Source organism: Heptranchias perlo, chromosome 37, assembly GCF_035084215.1.
Source record: "Heptranchias perlo isolate sHepPer1 chromosome 37, sHepPer1.hap1, whole genome shotgun sequence".
Classification (NCBI taxonomy): domain Eukaryota; kingdom Metazoa; phylum Chordata; class Chondrichthyes; order Hexanchiformes; family Hexanchidae; genus Heptranchias; species Heptranchias perlo.
The window spans coordinates 702,584-722,597 of NC_090361.1; the positions used below are offsets into that span (position 1 = coordinate 702,584).

General features: G+C 52.5%; 1 pseudogene; it reads left to right on the forward strand.

Annotated features, from left to right (window-relative positions):
* The window catches only part of LOC137304229 (potassium channel subfamily T member 2-like), a 51,943-nt pseudogene that overhangs the window by 883 nt on the left and 31,046 nt on the right, over nt 1–20,014 (forward strand).

Here is a 20,014-nt window from a genome sequence, read left to right on the forward strand (position 1 = left end):
ATTATCAGTGTCAATATCGGGATTATTATCAGTGCTGGTGTCAGTATCGGGATTATTATCACTGTCGGTGTCAGTATCGGGATTATTATCAGTGCTGGTGTCAATATCGGGATTATTATCAGTGTCAATATCGGGATTATTATCAGTGCTGGTGTCAGTATCGGGATTATTATCAGTGCTGGTGTCAGTATCGGGATTATTATCAGTGCTGGTGTCAATATCGGGATTATTATCAGTGCCGGTGTCAATATCGGGATTATTATCAGTGTCAATATCGGGATTATTATCAGTGCTGGTGTCAGTATCGGGATTATTATCAGTGCTGGTGTCAGTATCGGGATTATTATCAGTGCCGGTGTCAATATCGGGATTATTATCAGTGCTGGTGTCAATATCGGGATTATTATCACTGTCGGTGTCAGTATCGGGATTATTATCAGTGTCGGATTCGGTCTCGGTCTCGGATTCGGTCTCTGATTCGGTCTCGGTCTCGGATTCGGTCTCGGTCTCGGATTCGGTCTCGGTCTCGGATTCGGTCTCGGATTCGGTCTCGGATTCGGTCTCGGATTCGGTCTCTGTCTCTGATTCGGTCTCTGTGTCGGATTCGGTCTCGGATTCGGTCTCTGTGTCGGGCCGGTATTCGTGTTGGTTGCACTTTTGGTGTCAATGATGACCTCAAGGTTAAAGTGCTGGTTAATTTCTTACACAACCAGCCACTGTAACTCCATCACCATTACAAACAGTTCATGACGCCTTGATTGTGTGTTCAAATCCCTCCATGGCCTCGCCCCCCCCGACCTCTGTAACCTCCCCCAGCCCTACAACCCTCCGAGATCTCTGCACTCCTCCAATTCTGGCCTCTTGTGTCCCCCCCACTTCGCCCCACCATTGGTGGCCGTGCCTTCAGCCCTCTAAGCCCTAAGCTCTGGAATTCCCTCCCTAAACCTCTCCACCTCTCTCTGTTCCTTTTAAGACGCTCCTTAAAACTTACCTCTTTCAACTGTCCTAATATCTCCTTATGTGGCTCGGTGTCAAGTTTTGTTTGATAATCGGTCCTGTGAAGCACCCTGGGACGTTTCACTACATTAACGGCGCTGTATAAATGCACGTTGCCGTTGGTGTTAACGATGCACTCTGGGAATCATGATGTAGTTTGTTCTACAACAACGATGTCAGTGGAACTTATTGGACACAATATACACAGTGTGTCTATAATGGGGAACACATCGTTTAAAGAGAGAAGTTGATTGTTTAATTTAGTGCTTCTGAGGCTCTAATCTCATTCCAGTGTGACGACATCAGTAAACTGCTGTTCAGAGTCCACCATCGTATCTGAACAGCTCAATTAAAATCCAGTTTTAGAACCAGCTCCAGCCTCTGCTACCCTGTTTATCAATAGTATCCATAAAAATGCAAAGGTTGTTCTAACCCTTAGTCCCTTATCTGTAAAGCTGGTATTAATGAATCTTTTGTTATTAAATGAGGTACTTCCCTGTGTCCGTTCTGCTGTGGCGTCCCAGGCAGCATCATCTGCTGAGTGGGGACAGGTGGGTTGAATTACTCTCAATGATCTCGATCAGTTTACTTACGAACAGACGAATTAAGAGCAGGAGAAGGCCATTCGGCCCCTCAATCCTGCTCTGCCATTTGATAAGATCATGGCTGATCTGATTATGACCTCAACCCTACTTTCCCGTCTACCTACTATAACCATTGACTCCCTTGTTAATCAGGAATCTCTCTAACTCAGCCTTAAAAATATTCAATGACCCTGCCTCCACTGCTCTCTGGGGAAGGGACTTCCACAGACTCACGACCCTCAGACAAAAAAATTCTCCTCATCTCCATCTTAAATGGGAGACCCCTTATTTTTATACCATGGCCTCTAGTTCTAGTCTCTCCCACAAGGGGAAACATCCTCTCAGCATCTACCCCTTCCAGTCCCCTCAGGATCTTATATGTTTCAATAGGATCACCTCTCATTCTTCTAAACTCCAGTGTATACAGGCCCAACTTGTCCAATCTTTCCTCATAAGATAACCCCCTCATCCCAGGAATCAGTCGAGTGAACCTTCTCTGAGTCGCCTCCAAAGCAATTATGTCCTTTCTTAAATAAGGCGACCAAAACTGCACACAGTATTCTAGATGTGGCCTCACCAATGCCCTGTACAACTGGAGCAAAACATCTCTACTTTTATATTCCATTCCCCTTGCAATAAATGACAACATTCCATTTGCCTTCCTAATTTCTGGTTTGTTCTAGACATTTGGAAGCTGATATCAGAGATAAGAACATAAGAAATAGGAGCAGGAGTAGGCCAATCGGCCCCTCGAGCCTGCTCCGCCATTCAATAAGATCATGGCTGATCTGATCCTAACCTCAAATCTAAATTCATGTCCAATTTCCTGCCCGCTCCCCATAACCCCTAATTCCCTTTACTTCTAGGAAACTGTCTATTTCTGTTTTAAAGTTATTTAATGATGTAGCTTCCACAGCTTCCTGGGGCAGCAAATTCCACAGACCTACTACCCTCTGAGTGAAGAAGTTCCTCCTCATCTCAGTTTTGAAAGAGCAGCCCCTTATTCTAAGATTATGCCCCCTAGTTCTAGTTTCACCCATCCTTGGGAACATCCTTACTGCATCCACCCGATCAAGCCCCTTCACAATCTTATATGTTTCAATAAGATCGCCTCTCATTCTTCTGAACTCCAATGAGTAGAGTCCCAATCTACTCAACCTCTCCTCATATGTCCGCCCCCTCATCCCCGGGATTAACCGAGTGAACCTTCTTTGTACTGCCTCGAGAGCAAGTATGTCTTTTCTTAAGTATGGAGACCAAAACTGTATGCAGTATTCCAGGTGCGATCTCACCAATACCTCCCTGTTTTTATATTCTACCCCCCTAGCAATAAACGCCAACATTCCGTTGGCCTTCTTGATCACCTGCTGCACCTGCATACTAACTTTTTGATTTTCTTGCACTAGGACCCCCAGATCCCTTTGTACTGCAGTACTTTCCAGTTTCACGCCATTAAGATAATAACTTGCTCTCTGATTTTTCCTGCCAAAGTGCATAACCTCACATTTTCCAATATTGTATTGCATCTGCCAAATCTCCGCCCACTCACCCAGCCTGTCTATATCCCCTTGTAGGTTTTTTATGTCCTCCTCACTCTCCACTTTCCCTCCATCTTTGTATCATCTGCAAACTTTGATATGTTATACTCGGTCCCCTCCTCCAAATCGTTAATATAGATTGTAAAGAGTTGGGGACCCAGCACCGACCCCTGCGGAACACCACTGGCTACTGGTTGCCAGTCCGAGAATGAACCATTTATCCCAACTCTCTGCTTCCTGTTAGATAACCAATCCTCCACCCATGCCAGAATATTACCCCCAATCCAGTGATTCTTTATCTTGAGCAATAATCTTTTATGTGGCACCTTGTCGAATTCCTTCTGGAAGTCTAAATACACTACGTCCACTGGTTCCCCTTTATCCACCCTGTACGTTATGTCCTCAAAGAACTCAAGCAAATTTGTCAGACATGACTTCCCCTTCGTAAAGCCATGCTGAGTGAATGACTGATATAGAATCAAGAGCCTTTGTTACTACTGTATCCATAACACTGTGGCCCCCTCACCCCCAATATCCACAACACCGTGACCCCCTCGCCCCCAATATCCACAACACCGTGACCCCCTCGCCCCCAATATCCACAACACCGTGACCCCCTCGCCCCCAATATCCACAACACCGTGACCCCCTCGCCCCCAATCCTATGGGATTTGTGCTGGGATTCTGTTGGGATACAGTTCTGAACTCTAGTGCTGGAGCATAACCATAAAATTGGAGCGAGGCCATTCAGGGGTGATGTCAGGAAGCACTTCTACACACAAAGGGGAGTGGGAATCTGGAACTTTCTCCCCCAAAAAGCTGTGTAGGCCAGCGGGTCAATTCAAAATGTCAAAACTGAGATTGATAAATTTTTGTTTGGCAAGGGCATTAAGGATTACAGAACCAAGGCAGATAGATAGAGTTAAGATGCAGATCAGGCGGATCAGGGGCTGAATGGCCTCCTCCTGTTCCTGTGTTCCCACAGCCCATGGGTGTTGATAATCTATGTTTGTCAATATCTTGACACATAAATCTAACAAAAATCCTTTAAACTATTTACCTGTATAATAAAAAGTTACAAACACAAGTATAAAATGCTGACCGTACCTTTAAAATTACAATCCAAGGGAGATCAAACCCAGGAATCAGGTCAGCAGGACTGAATCATTATTGTTCAGCTCCTGTCCAACAGATAGCTGCAGGCTACAAAATTAGGTGTGAAAAGCAGTCTAAGGAAAAGCAGGAGAGAGTGGGGCTGTCTGTCTGAGACCAGCTGTCTGTCTGAGAGCTGCTGTCAGTTGCTGCCTGTCTGAGACCGGCTGAAAGGTGTCACTGTGTTGAGTGCTGGGGAAGGAGCAAGGTTTCTGTGAGCAAGCTGGTTTTGTTGTGTGGAGAGCACTCTGCTGTTTAATGTAGTCATGATGTGGAGATGCCGGTGATGGACTGGGGTTGACAATTGTAAACAATTTTACAACACCAAGTTATAGTCCAGCAATTTTATTTTAAATTCACAAGCTTTCGGAGGCTTCCTCCTTCCTCAGGTGAATGAGGAAGCCTCCGAAAGCCTTCACATCGTTCACCTGACGAAGGAGGAAGCCTCCGAAAGCTTGTGAATTTAAAATAAAATTGCTGGACTATAACTTGGTGTTGTAAAATTGTTTAATGTAGGGACTGAGGAGACTGGATGAAGGTGTGATTAACAGTCCCGTTCTGTCATCTTGCTCAATCTGGGCCAGTCCTGCTCAAACAGCAACAGGGAATTTCAGACCCTTAAAAGGGTTAAGGGAGCAGCTAACACACTCCTGGACCATCGTATCCCTGGGTTGATAGATAGACTGATAGAAAGAGAGACTAACAAGTGAGAGAGAATGACAGAAAGAGAGAGAGACTGTTAGAAAGAGAAAGACAGAAACATAGAAAATAGGAGCAGGAGTAGGCCATTCGGCCCTTCGAGCCATTCCGGCCCTCTCCGCACCATTACTCATTGTCTCCTGCTGGCACGGAGTTTCTCGTGAATCCTTCTGCCAATTGATGTGATTTATTTTCACCCCAGCCTCAGTACTGGCACCAGTGGGAATCTCCTCTCTGTCGTGTTTGGAAAAGCAGTTTGATGTGCAGTTCTTTTTATTCGTTCATGGGATGTGGGCATCGCTGGCGAGGCCGGCATTTATTGCCCATCCTTAATTGCCCTTGAGAAGGTGGTGGTGAGCCGCCTTCTTGAACTGCTGCAGTCCGTGTGGTGAAGGTTCTCCCACAGTGCTGTTAGGAAGGGAGTTCCAGGATTTTGACCCAGCGACGATGAAGGAACGGCGATATATTTCCAAGTCGGGATGGTGTGTGACTTGGAGGGGAACGTGCAGGTCGTGTTGTTCCCATGCACCTGCTGCTCTTGTCCTTCTAGGTGGTAGAGGTCGTGGGTTTGGGAGGTGCTGTCGAAGAAGCCTTGGCGAGTTGCTGGAGTGCATCCTGTGGATGGTGCACACTGCAGCCACTGTGCGCTGGTGGTGAAGGGAGTGAATGTTTAGGGTGGTGGATGGGGTGCCAATCAAGCGGGCTGCTTTGTCCTGGATGGCGTCGAGCTTCTTGAGTGTTGTTGGAGCTGCACTCATCCAGGCAAGTGGAGAGTATTCCATCACACTCCTGACTTCTGCCTTGTAGATGGTGGAAAGGCTTTGGGGAGTCAGGAGGTGAGTCACTCGCCGCAGAATACCCAACCTCTGACCTACTCTTGTAGCCACAGTATTTATGTGGCTGGTCCAGTTAACTTTCTAGTCAATGGTGACCCCCAGGATGTTGATGGTGGGGGATTCGGCGATGGTAATGCCATTGAATGTCATGGGGAGGTGGTTAGATTCTCTCTTGTTGGAGATGGTCATTGCCTGGCACTTGTCTGGCGCGAATGTTACTTGCCACTTATCAGCCCAAGCCTGGAGGTTATGTGAAGACAGGATCAGACCCGCGATTTAATAGGCACTCACTGTCTGGGCCCACCGATTGGGTGAAATACAACATGGGCCAGCACCTTTGGAACCAATCCCTGCTTGAGTCATCAGTCTTGGAGGGAAAAAAAGAGCCAATAACAGCAGCCACCCACCTCCCCCCACCCCCCACCCAGAGACAGTGAGATGCAGCAGGTACTAGGGGTGAATATTGGCACTCAGCGGATAACTCTGTCACTGATTCTGGTATTGGGGGGGTTTGGGGGATTCTGGTATTGGGGGATTTTGGGGGATTCTGGTATTGGGGGATTTTGGGGGATTCTGGTATTGGGGGATTTTGGGGGATTCTGGTATTGGGGGATTTTGGGGGATTCTGGTATTGGGGGATTTTGGGGGTTCTGGTTTTGGGGGATTTTGGGGATTCTGATTTTGGGGATTCTGCTATTGGGGGATCTTGGGGATTCTGGTTTTCGGGATTCTGGTATTGGGGGATTTGGGGGATTCTGGTATTGGTGGATTTTGGTGGATTCTGCTATTGGGGGATATTGCGGAACAGGGAGAATCCTGGAGACACTGTGGGGGGACGTTATGGTTTGTGTTGATTGTGATGTGATCCCGATCGGCTGAGGTTAGAGCTCTGTGTGTCAGTGCCTGATGCTGGCCACATCACTGCCTGGTGAGTGGTGACCATGGAAACAAGAAGACATTACCATTCCAATAGCTGAATAGAGAAACTTTATTAACATCAGCCGGCTCCCTGGGGCTTCAGATTATTCAGCAGTTTTAACCCTTTCCTAGACAGACCAGCGTAAACTTAAAGGCATGATTTTTAAAGTGAAATAATGCCAGCAGTCTGTTAGCTGGTCTTATTTGGTGTGGTACTGACCCCCACAGAGAGCAGGAAGGGCTCAGGTTCTGTCTCCAGCCTGTGCTGAGATAGATGGCCTCAGAAGAGCAGCAGTCAGTGTTCTAATTGAACAGCACCTCTGGGTTAGGAAAATCAACCTGTTACTGATCTGAGTAAATCCAAGATCTTGAAAGCACAGTGCTCACACACTATTCCACTCGGTAACCAATGTGTTTCCAGATTCTATTATGATCTGGAATGAGCTGCCTGAAAGGGCGATTGAAGCAGATTCAATAATAACTTTCAAAAGGGAATTGGTTAAATACTTGAAAAGGAAAAATTTATAGGGTTACGAAGAAAGAGCAGGCATAGGCATGAGGGGCCGAATGGCCTCTTTCTGTGTGCTGTACGATTCTATGATTCCAGCAGAAAAAAACAGGACAGTTTGTGATATTTATAGATCCGAGATCGGAAGCTGATGATTCCATACGAGTAATCAGAACAGATGCTGCTTAATATTCATGAACCCTACAACTTTGCTGGGACTCAGACACTTTCGGGTAAGTCAACTGATCCCTGAAGTCTAGGAGAGGGCACCTGGCAAAGGTTACGTTCTGAGCTTGGACTCTGAAAGCCTTGTCTAGTTCCCAGAGTGAGCACCACTCCCTCCTCTCATCTCAGGGCAGCAGTTTAATTCCCATTTGAGCCGGGCCTGAAATGGGTATCCCTGTGGTGCTTTTAGCAGAGAGACTGTTGGGCATGAAGTAAGTCAGTGTCAGTAGGATATCACATGCCGTCACTGTGTAAACTCTGGGAGCTGCACACAGATGTGTCTTATTACAAACTCAATGACATCAGTGAGACTGTAATAATCTGCAAGAAAATATCCAGGATCGAGGGAGCAAAATTACAACTGGGACAGTTGCTTAGACACAGCCCTGCAGTAGGGAGGGGACAACTCAATCAGGGTTCCTGCTGCTGATTGCTTGTTAGGGCAGTGGGTGAGGGTAGAATCAGGCTTGACTGCGACCTCTCCACAGGCCTCCCACACTTAAATATTCCACTGGCATTCGCTGTCTGGGCTCACACATCATGAACAATGGGCAACGGGGTGTGGTACCAGAGACTGAACCCCAGGGAGAGTCAGTGCCCTCAGGAGAGATGGGGACTGTACCTCAGGGAGAGTCAGTGCCCTCAGGAGAGATGGGGACTGTACCCCAGGGAGAGTCAGTGCCCTCAGGAGAGATGGGGACTGTACCCCAGGGAGAGTCAGTGCCCTCAGGAGAGGAGGGGACTGAACCCCAGGGAGAGTCAGTGCCCTCAGGAGAGGAGGGGACTGTACCCCAGGGAGAGTCAGTGCCCTCAGGAGAGGAGGGGACTGTACCCCAGGGAGAGTCAGTGCCCTCAGGAGAGGAGGGGACTGAACCCCAGGGAGAGTCAGTGCCCTCAGGAGAGGAGGGGACTGAACCTCAGGGAGAGTCAGTGCCCTCAGGAGAGGAGGGGACTGTACCCCAGGGAGAGTCAGTGCCCTCAGGAGAGGAGGGGACTGTACCCCAGGGAGAGTCAGTGCCCTCAGGAGAGATGGGGACTGAACCGCAGGGAGAGTCAGTGCCCTCAGGAGAGGAGGGGACTGTACCCCAGGGAGAGTCAGTGCCCTCAGGAGAGGAGGGGGAAATGGCATTCCAGCATGAGTTGGCACCTTCAGAAGGGGGGGCAAATTTGAAAAAACTCAACATTTCAAGCCCATTGATCTTGTTGCCTGGAGTACAGCAAACCTAAAGTCTGAGGGCAGTGGTGTCTGTGCACATGTGAAAATGTGTAAACAGTGCAGAGGCTGGGAGCTAACAATCCAGAAGCAGCATCATCAGAGTGAGTGAGCAGATTTGGGAAATGTTTGCAGAATCACGCATCTGCAGAATGTAATCACTGACTATGATCCTCAGCAATGTAAATTAACATTCAGTACAGCTGCAGCAGTTGGAGGTCAGTGTTAGGATGTGTTAATGGTTCAAATGTCTCTGGGTGGCCAGTAATGACAGACTAGATTAAAGACACCAAATAAGGAACTGAAAGGATCGTTACTCTTAATGTGAAGTGTATTTCATTGCTCACTGCAGAACTCTCAGCCGCCTGCCTCCCGCACGCAGGCCCATCACTCCTGAGCAACAGAGAGATGCAAATGGTTTGAGGACTGGTGTCGAGCTTCATTGTACCAAATCAAACTATAAAGGAGGAAGGGATGGTGTGGGGTAAATGGGGGAGACTCTCAATGGGATGGAGTGTGGGGTAAATGGGGGAGACTCTCAATGGGATGGGGTGTGGGGTAAATGGGGGAGACTCTCAATGGGATGGAGTGTGGGGTAAATGGGGGTGACTCTCAATGGGATGGGGTGTGGGGTAAATGGGGGAGACTCTCAAAGGGATGGGTTGTGGGGTAAATGCGGGAGACTCTCAATGGGATGGGGTGTGAGGTAAATGGGGGAGACTCTCAGTGAGATGGGGTGTGGGGTAAATGGGGGAGACTCTCAGTGGGATGGGGTATGGGGTAAATGGGGGAGACTCTCAGTGGGGTGGGGTAAATGGGGGAGACTCTCAGTGGGGTGTGGAGTAAATGGGGAGACTCTCAGTGGGATGGGGTGTGGGGTAAATGGGGGAGACTCTCAGTGGGATGTGGTGTGGGGTAAATGGGGGAGACTCTCAGTGGGGTAAATGGGGGAGACTCTCATTGGGATGGGGTGTGGGGTAAATGGGGGAGACTCTCAGTGGGATGGGGTGTGGGGTAAATGGGGGAGACTCTCAGTGGGATGGGGTGTGGGGTGAATGGGGGAGACTCTCAATGGGATGGGTTTGGTGTAAAGGAGGGAGACTCTCAATGGGATGGGGTTTGGGGTAAATGGGGGAAACTCTCAATGGGATGGGGTTTGTGGTAAATGGGGGAGACTCTCAATGGGATGGGGTGTGGGGTAAATGGGGGAGACTCTCAATGGGATGTGGTGTGAGGTAAATGGGGGAGACTCTCAGTGGGATGGGGTGTGGGGTAAATGGGGGAGACTCTCAGTGAGATGGGGTGTGGGGTAAATGGGGGATACTCTCAATGGGATGGGGTGTGAGGTAAATGGGGGAGACTCTCAGTGGGGTGTGGGGTAAATGGGGGAGACTCTCAGTGGGATGGGGTATGGGGTAAATGGGGGAGACTCTCAGTGGGGTGGGGTAAATGGGGGAGACTCTCAGTGGGGTAAATGGGGGAGACTCTCAGTGGGATGGGGTGTGGGGTAAATGGGGGAGACTCTCAGTGGGGTGTGGGGTAAATGGGGGAGACTCTTGGTGGGGTGTGGAGTAAATGGGGAGACTCTCAGTGGGATGGGGTGTGGGGTAAATGGGGGAGATTCTCGGTGGGATGGGGTGTGCGGTAAAGGGGGAGACTCTCAGTGGGATGGGGTAAATGGGGGAGACTCTCAGTGGGGTGGGGTAAATGGGGGAGACTCTCAGTGGGGTGTGGAGTAAATGGGGAGACTCTCAGTGGGATGGGGTGTGGGGTAAATGGGGGAGACTCTCAGTGGGATGTGGTGTGGGGTAAATGGGGGAGACTCTCAGTGGGGTAAATGGGGGAGACTCTCAGTGGGATGGGGTGTGGGGTAAATGGGGGAGACTCTCAGTGGGATGGGGTAAATGGGGGAGACTCTCAGTGGGGTGGGGTAAATGGGGGAGACTCTCAGTGGGGTGTGGAGTAAATGGGGAGACTCTCAGTGGGATGGGGTGTGGGGTAAATGGGGGAGACTCTCAGTGGGATGTGGTGTGGGGTAAATGGGGGAGACTCTCAGTGGGGTAAATGGGGGAGACTCTCAGTGGGATGGGGTGTGGGGTAAATGGGGGAGACTCTCAGTGGGATGGGATGTGGGGTAAATGGGGGAGACTCTCAGTGGGATGGGGTGTGGGGTAAATGGGGGAGACTCTCAGTGGGATGGGGTGTGGGGTAAATGGGGGAGACTCTCAATGGGATGGGTTTGGTGTAAAGGAGGGAGACTCTCAATGGGATGGGGTTTGGGGTAAATGGGGGAAACTCTCAATGGGATGGGGTTTGTGGTAAATGGGGGAGACTCTCAATGAGATGGGGTGTGGGGTAAATGTGGGAGACTCTCAGTGGGGTGTGGGGTAAATGGGGGAGACTCTCAGTAGGATGGGGTATGGGGTAAATGGGGGAGACTCTCAGTGGGGTGGGGTAAATGGGGGAGACTCTCAGTGGGGTGTGGGGTAAATGGGGGAGACTCTCAATGGGATGGGGTGTGGTGTAAATTGGGGAGACTCTCAGTGGGATGGGGTGTGGGGTAAATGGGGGTGATTCTCAGTGGGATGGGGTGTGGGGTAAATGGGGGAGACTCTCAGTGGGATGGGGTGTGGGGTAAATGGGGGAGACTCTCAGTGGGATGGGGTGTGGGGTAAAGGGGGGAGACTCTCAGTGGGGTGTGGGGTAAATGAGGGAGACTCTCAGTGGGATGGGGTGTGGGGTAAAGGGGGGAGACTCTCAGTGGGATGGGGTGTGGGGTAAATGGGGGAGACTCTCAGTTGTATGGGGTGTGGGGTAAATGGGGGAGACTCTCAGTGAGATGGGGTGTGGGGTAAATGGGGGAGACTCTCAGTGGGGTGTGGGGTAAATGAGGGAGACTCTCAGTGGGGTGTGGGGTAAATGGGGGAGACTCTCAGTGGGATGGGGTATGGGGTAAATTGGGGAGACTCTCAGTGGGATGGGGTGTGGGGTAAATGGGGGAGACTCTCAGTGGGATGGGGTGTGGGGGTAAATGGGGAAGACTCTCAGTGGGGTGGGGTAAATGGGGGAGACTCTCAGTGAGATGGGGTGTGGGGTAAATGGGGGAGACTCTCAGTGGGATGGGATGTGGGGGTAAATGGGGAAGACTCTCAGTGGGGTGGGGTAAATGGGGGAGACTCTCAGTGGGATGGGGTGTGGGGTAAATGGGGGAGACTCTCAGTGAGATGGGGTGTGGGGTAAATGACCTGGGTGCTGTCCATGTCTCTGGACCAGTTTATATTGCGGGGTGACACTGGTGTTGTGTTAACAATTTCCCATCAGTGATTCCCTGAATTTGAGTCCGTGTCTGAGATGAGTTGAGCCGACCCCAGGGGAAAACAGGAGAGTGAGATAAACGATAGCTGCTTTCCTGCCTCTCCTGGTAACCGTTCCAGTGTGAGATCCCAGTGGGGTGCCACAGGGATCGGTGCTGGGGCCCTTGCTGTTTGGGGTCTACATTAATGACTTGGATATGAATGTAAAAGGTATGATCAGTAAGTTCGCTGATGATACAAAAATTGGTAGGGTGGTAAATAGCGAGGAGGATAGCCTCAGTCTGCAGGACGATATAGATGGGTTGGTCAGATGGGCGGAACAGTGGCAAATGGAATTTAACCCGGAAAAGTGCGAGGTGATGCACTTTGGAGGGACTAACAAGGCAAGGGAATACACAATGAATGGGAGGACCCTAGGCAAGACAGAGGGTCAGAGGGATCTTGGTGTGCAAGTTCACAGATCCCTGAAGGCGGCGGAACAGGTAGATAAGGTGGTAAAGAAGGCATATGGGATACTTGCCTTTATTAGCCGAGGCATAGAATATAAGAGCAAGGAGGTTATGATGGAGCTGTATAAAACACTGGTTAGGCCACAGCTGGAGTACTGTGTGCAGTTCTGGTCGCCACACTACAGGAAGGATGTGATCGCTTTGGAGAGGGTGCAGAGGAGATTCACCAGGATGTTACCAGGGCTGGAGCGCTTCAGCTATGAAGAGAGACTGGGAAGATTGGGTTTGTTTTCCTTGGAGCAGAGGAGGCTGAGGGGGGACATGATTGAGGTGTACAAAATTATGAGGGGCACAGATAGGATGGATACTAAGGAGCTTTTTCCCTTCGTTGAGGGTTCTATAACAAGGGGGCATAGATTCAAGGTAAAAGGCGGGAGGTTTAGAGGGGATTTGAGAAAGAACTTTTTCACCCAGAGGGTGGTTGGAGTCTGGAACTCACTGCCTGAAAGGGTTGTGGAGGCAGGAACCCTCACAACATTCAAGAAGCATTTGGATGAGCACTTGAAATGCCATAGCATACAAGGCTACGGACCAAATGCTGGAATATGGGATTAGATTAGACAGGGCTTGATGGCCGGCGTGGACACGATGGGCCGAAGGGCCTCTATCCGTGCTGTATAACTCTATGACTCTATATGGCTGGTCCAGTTCAGTTTCTGGTCAATGGTGACCCCCAGGATGTTGATGGTGGGGGATTCGGCGATGGTAATGCCGTTGAATGTCAAGGGGAGGTGGTTAGACTCTCTCTTGTTGGAGATAGTCATTGCCTGACACTTATCCGGCGCGAATGTTACTTGCCATTTAGATCGGTCTGTGTTTATTGTCTGGATCAGTCTAGTGTCCATTCTTGCCTTGGTGTCTCTCATTTAATCTCTTTTTTGATTCTCCTGCAGAGTGCAAGTGGAGTTTTACGTAAATGAAAATACATTCAAAGAACGACTCAAATTATTTTTCATCAAAAACCAACAATCTAGTAAGTAGAACCTCTTGAATGAGTCAGTTTTAGTTAGGCGGTGGTTCAGTGAATGTGGAATGATGGGTGCACGGCAGGCAGGCGGAGGCGGGTGGAGGGTGGAGGGGAGGCTGAGGCGGGGGGAGGGGAGGCTGAGGCGGGGGGAGGGGAGGCTGAGGCGGGGGGAGGGGAGGCTGAGGCGGGGGGAGGGGAGGCTGAGGCGGGGGGAGGGGAGGCTGGGGCGGGGGGAGGGGAGGCTGGGGCGGGGGGAGGGGAGGCGGGGGCGGGGGGGGAGGGGAGGCTGGGGCGGGGGGAGGGGTGGGGGGGAGGGGAGGGTTGGGTGGGAGGGGAGGCTGGGGGGAGGGGAGGCTAGGGGGGGAGGGGGGTGGGGGGAGAGGAGGGGGAGGGTTGGGTGGGAGGGGAGGCTGGGGCGGGGGGAGAGGAGGAGGGGGAGGGTTGGGTGGGAGGGGAGGCTGGGGCGGGGGGAGGGGTGGCTGGGGCGGGAGGGGGGGAGGTGGGGGGAGGGAAGGCTGGGGGAGGGGAGGCTGGGGGGGAATCAAGGAGTGGCTGATGTTGGACGTGTGCTTTCAGTAATGTGTTGAATGATTTGCTCTGTTGCAGGTCTGAGAGTTCGACTCTTTAAATTGTCTCTGGAGTTATTAAGCTGTTGATTTCTATAATCCGAGTGCTGCTGGATCATCCCCGTGAGGGTGGAGGGGGCTGGTGAGTAATAAACCCTGAACCTTTCTGTACATCAGTGCAAGAGAAACCTCACACAAATAAAAACAAATGCTGTCAATTTACAGCAAGTTGGTCTGAATCCAAAAGAGAAAAGATAGATTGACGTTTTGGGCAGAGACCCTTCACCAGGACCCAGCAGGAACATTAGCCTGGGCTTTTCTCTTTCAGATACACTGACTGTCCTGCATAAGAATATAAGGAGGTCCACATCAAGAAAAAGCCTCTTGGTCAGTAGACCCAGCTCCATCCAGAACCCATCATCACTTATGGAGTATTTGTTCATCTCAGTTTATAACTGCGGCCTTTCAACGTAAGTGGGAAAAGGCCATGTAGTCCATGTTTGATTATTCTATCGTGGATTCCCTCCTACGTCTTCTATTGATCTCCTACTTTAGAGACAATAAGTTCCTTCTCCAACTTCACCTGAAAATACACATCAAGCAGCACTGTTAACATTTCTCGAACCGTCAATTCCCAAAAGATAACAATTCAGCTCCTTTTAAATATCGCAGTTCACCCAATCAGCTCGATTCTCTGGGATGCCCCACATCCGCTATCCTGTAAGGAAGTACTTTTGTTAATCTCCAATCTTGCTCAGGCTTGTTAATTTTGTGCTGGTGCTCTCCAGTCCTGGCTCATTGTCCAAATGAAGTCACCTGTTTCCCTGCACTGTCTTCAATCCCTGGATCACGACCCCCCCCCCCACTCAGGCTTTTCTCCAGTGACAGACAGTAAATTTAGCTCTTGGAGCCTATCTTCAAACCTTAATAAGCACCACCTTTTTGAAAGTGTTTATTATTCCACTCGGAATATCCATGCCTTTGTTACCTCCAGACTCGACTATTCCAATGCTCTCCTGGCCGGCCTCCCATCTTCCACCCTCCATAAACTTGAGCTCATCCAAAATTCTGCTGCCAGTAGCCTAACTCGCACCAAGTCCCGTTCTCCCATCACCCTGTGCTCGCTGACCTACATTGGCTCCCAGTCGGGGAATGACTCGAATTTAAAATTCTCATCCGTGTGTTCAAATCCCTCCATGGCCTCGCCCCCTCCCTATCTCGGTAACCTCCTCCAGCCCCACAACCCTCCCAGATCTCTGCGCTCCTCCAATTCTTGCCTCTTGCGCACCCCCGATTTTAATCGTTCCACCATTGGCGGCCGTGCCTTCAGTTGTCTAGGCCCTAAGCTCTGGAATTCCCTCCCTGAATCTCTCCGCCTCTCTCTCCTCCTTTAAGATGCTCCTTAAAACCTACCTCTTTGACCAAGCTTTTGGTCACCTGTCCTAATATCTCCTTATGTGGCTCGGTATCAAATTTTGTTTGATAATCACTCCTGTGAAGCGCCCTGGGCCATTTTACTATGTTAAAGGCGCTATATAAATGCAGGCTGTTGTTGGAAACACAAAGCGGATGAACTCTTTCTGAATATATTTACGATATCTGCACCAAGTATTGGGTAGCTCTCTCCTTCATGCTCTGCCACATTCTGCATTTGTAATGTTTGGGTTCTTATTTCCATTCTACCCGTAAAAACTTTTGCACGTTAAAAAAAAATCTTCAAAAACTACATCTCATTAGGGGGCCATCACTTTCACAGAGTGTGAAGAGCACTATACTGGAGTAATTATATATACTTCATTATATAAAGATTTGTGCAGTCTGTCATTTAACTGACGGTCTGGGTGGGTACAGCTTACAGTGATAGTGTTTTTAGTCATAGAGCAATGTGAATGTTTGTCAAAGGTCAAAATCCCAACCAATGTGGGGCTCAAGGCACTCTTAGCAATGCTGTAACACACTGCAGCACAATGTAATGTGAAGGGGGCCTGTGTCTGTGATTCCCCCACACGGTGATGGGATGGGGGTCTGTGTCTGTGATTCCCCACACGGTGATGGGACGGGGGTCTGTCCCTGTGATTCCCCACACGGTGATGGGACGGGGGTCTGTGTCTGTGATTCCCCCACACGGTGATGGGACGGGGGGTCTGTGTCTGTGATTCCCCCACACGGTGATGGGATGGGGGTCTGTGTCTGTGATTCCCCACACGGTGATGGGACGGGGGTCTGTCCCTGTGATTCCCCACACGGTGATGGGACGGGGGTCTGTGTCTGTGATTCCCCCACACGGTGATGGGACGGGGGGTCTGTGTCTGTGATTCCCCCACACGGTGATGGGACGGGGGTCTGTGTCTGTGATTCCCCCACACGGTGATGGGACGGGGGTCTGTGTCTGTGATTCCCCCACACGGTGATGGGACGGGGGGTCTGTGTCTGTGATTCCCCCACACGGTGATGGGACGGGGGTCTGTGTCTGTGATTCCCCACACGGTGATGGGACGGGGGGGTTTGTGTCTGTGATTCCCCACACGGTGATGGGACGGGGGTCTGTCCCTGTGATTCCCCCACACGGTGATGGGACGGGGGTCTGTGTCTGTGATTCCCCCACACGGTGATGGGACGGGGGGTCTGTGTCTGTGATTCCCCCACACGGTGATGGGACGGGGGTCTGTGTCTCTGATTCCCCCACACGGTGATGGGACGGGGGTCTGTGTCTGTGATTCCCCACACGGTGATGGGACGGGGGGGTCTGTGTCTGTGATTCCCCACACGGTGATGGGACGGGGGGTTCTGTGTCTCTGATCCCCCACACGGTGATGGGACGGGGGTCTGTGTCTGTGATTACCCCACACGGTGATGGGACGGGGGTCTGTGTCTGTGATTCCCCCCCACACGGTGATGGGACGGGGGTCTGTGTCTGTGATTCCCCACACGGTGATGGGACGGGGGGGTCTGTGTCTGTGATTCCCCACACGGTGATGGGACGGGGGGGTCTGTGTCTCTGATCCCCCACACGGTGATGGGACGGGGGTCTGTGTCTGTGATTACCCCACACGGTGATGGGACGGGGGTCTGTGTCTGTGATTCCCCACACGGTGATGGGACGGGGGTCTGTGTCTGTGATTACCCCACACGGTGATGGGACGGGGGTCTGTGTCTGTGATTCCCCACACGGTGATGGGACGGGGGTCTGTGTCTGTGATTCCCCCCACACGGTGATGGGACGGGGGTCTGTGTCTGTGATTCCCCACACGGTGATGGGACGGGGGTCTGTGTCTGTGATTCCCCCACACGGTGATGGGACGGGGGTCTGTGTCTGTGATTCCCCCACACGGTGATGGGACGGGGGTCTGTGTCTGTGATTCCCCCACACGGTGATGGGACGGGGGGGTCTGTGTCTGTGATTCCCCCACACGGTGATGGGACGGGGGTCTGTCCCTGTGATTCCCCCACACGGTGATGGGACGGGGGTCTGTGTCTGTGATTCCCCACACGGTGATGGGACGGGGGTCTGTCCCTGTGATTCCCCCACACGGTGATGGGACGGGGGGTCTGTGTCTGTGATTCCCCCACACGGTGATGGGACGGGGGGTCTGTGTCTGTGATTCCCCCACACGGTGATGGGATGGGGGTCTGTGTCTGTGATTCCCCACACGGTGATGGGACGGGGGTCTGTCCCTGTGATTCCCCACACGGTGATGGGACGGGGGTCTGTGTCTGTGATTCCCCCACACGGTGATGGGACGGGGGGTCTGTGTCTGTGATTCCCCCACACGGTGATGGGACGGGGGTCTGTGTCTGTGATTCCCCCACACGGTGATGGGACGGGGGTCTGTGTCTGTGATTCCCCCACACGGTGATGGGACGGGGGGTCTGTGTCTGTGATTCCCCCACACGGTGATGGGACGGGGGTCTGTGTCTGTGATTCCCCCACACGGTGATGGGACGGGGGTCTGTGTCTGTGATTCCCCCACACGGTGATGGGACGGGGGGTCTGTGTCTGTGATTCCCCCACACGGTGATGGGACGGGGGTCTGTCCCTGTGATTCCCCCACACGGTGATGGGACGGGGGGTCTGTGTCTGTGATTCCCCCACACGGTGATGGGACGGGGGTCTGTGTCTCTGATTCCCCCACACGGTGATGGGACGGGGGTCTGTGTCTGTGATTCCCCACACGGTGATGGGACGGGGGGGTCTGTGTCTGTGATTCCCCACACGGTGATGGGACGGGGGGTTCTGTGTCTCTGATCCCCCACACGGTGATGGGACGGGGGTCTGTGTCTGTGATTACCCCACACGGTGATGGGACGGGGGTCTGTGTCTGTGATTCCCCCCCACACGGTGATGGGACGGGGGTCTGTGTCTGTGATTCCCCACACGGTGATGGGACGGGGGGGTCTGTGTCTGTGATTCCCCACACGGTGATGGGACGGGGGGGTCTGTGTCTCTGATCCCCCACACGGTGATGGGACGGGGGTCTGTGTCTGTGATTACCCCACACGGTGATGGGACGGGGGTCTGTGTCTGTGATTCCCCACACGGTGATGGGACGGGGGTCTGTGTCTGTGATTACCCCACACGGTGATGGGACGGGGGTCTGTGTCTGTGATTCCCCACACGGTGATGGGACGGGGGTCTGTGTCTGTGATTCCCCCCACACGGTGATGGGACGGGGGTCTGTGTCTGTGATTCCCCACACGGTGATGGGACGGGGGTCTGTGTCTGTGATTCCCCCACACGGTGATGGGACGGGGGTCTGTGTCTGTGATTCCCCCACACGGTGATGGGACGGGGGGGTCTGTGTCTGTGATTCCCCCACACGGTGATGGGACGGGGGTCTGTCCCTGTGATTCCCCACACGGTGATGGGACGGGGGTCTGTGTCTGTGATTCCCCACACGGTGATGGGACGGGGGGGTCTGTGTCTCTGATCCCCCACACGGTGATGGGACGGGGGTCTGTGTCTGTGATTCCCCACACGGTGATGGGACGGGGGGTCTGTGTCTGTGATTCCCCCCCACACGGTGATGGGACGGGGGTCTGTGTCTGTGATCCCCCCCACGCGGTGATGGGACGGGGGTCTGTGTCTGTGATCCCCCCCACACGGTGATGGGACGGGGGGTCTGTGTCTGTGATTCCCCACACGGTGATGGGACGGGGGGTCTGTGTCTGTGATTCCCCCACACGGTGATGGGACGGGGGGTCTGTGTCTGTGATTCCCCCCCACACGGTGATGGGACGGGGGGTCTGTGTCTGTGATTCCCCACACGGTGATGGGACGGGGGTCTGTGTCTGTGATTCCCCCACACGGTGATGGGACGGGGGGGTCTGTGTCTCTGATCCCCCACACGGTGATGGGACGGGGGGTCTGTGTCTGTGATTCCCCCACACGGTGATGGGACGGGGGGTCTGTGTCTGTGATTCCCCCCCACACGGTGATGGGACGGGGGGTCTGTGTCTGTGATTCCCCACACGGTGATGGGACGGGGGTCTGTGTCTGTGATTCCCCCACACGGTGATGGGACGGGGGTCTGTGTCTGTGATTCCCCCACACGGTGATGGGACGGGGGTCTGTGTCTGTGATTCCCCCACACGGTGATGGGACGGGGGTCTGTGTCTGTGATTCCCCCACACGGTGATGGGACGGGGGTCTGTCCCTGTGATTCCCCACACGGTGATGGGACGGGGGGTCTGTGTCTGTGATCCCCCCCACACGGTGATGGGACGGGGGGTCTGTGTCTGTGATTCCCCACACGGTGATGGGACGGGGGTCTGTCCCTGTGATTCCCCACACGGTGATGGGACGGGGGGTCTGTGTCTGTGATCCCCCCCACACGGTGATGGGACGGGGGGTCTGTGTCTCTGATCCCCCCACACGGTGATGGGACGGGGGTCTGTGTCTGTGATTCCCCCCCACACGGTGATGGGACGGGGGGTCTGTGTCTGTGATTCCCCCCCACACGGTGATGGGACGGGGGTCTGTGTCTGTGAT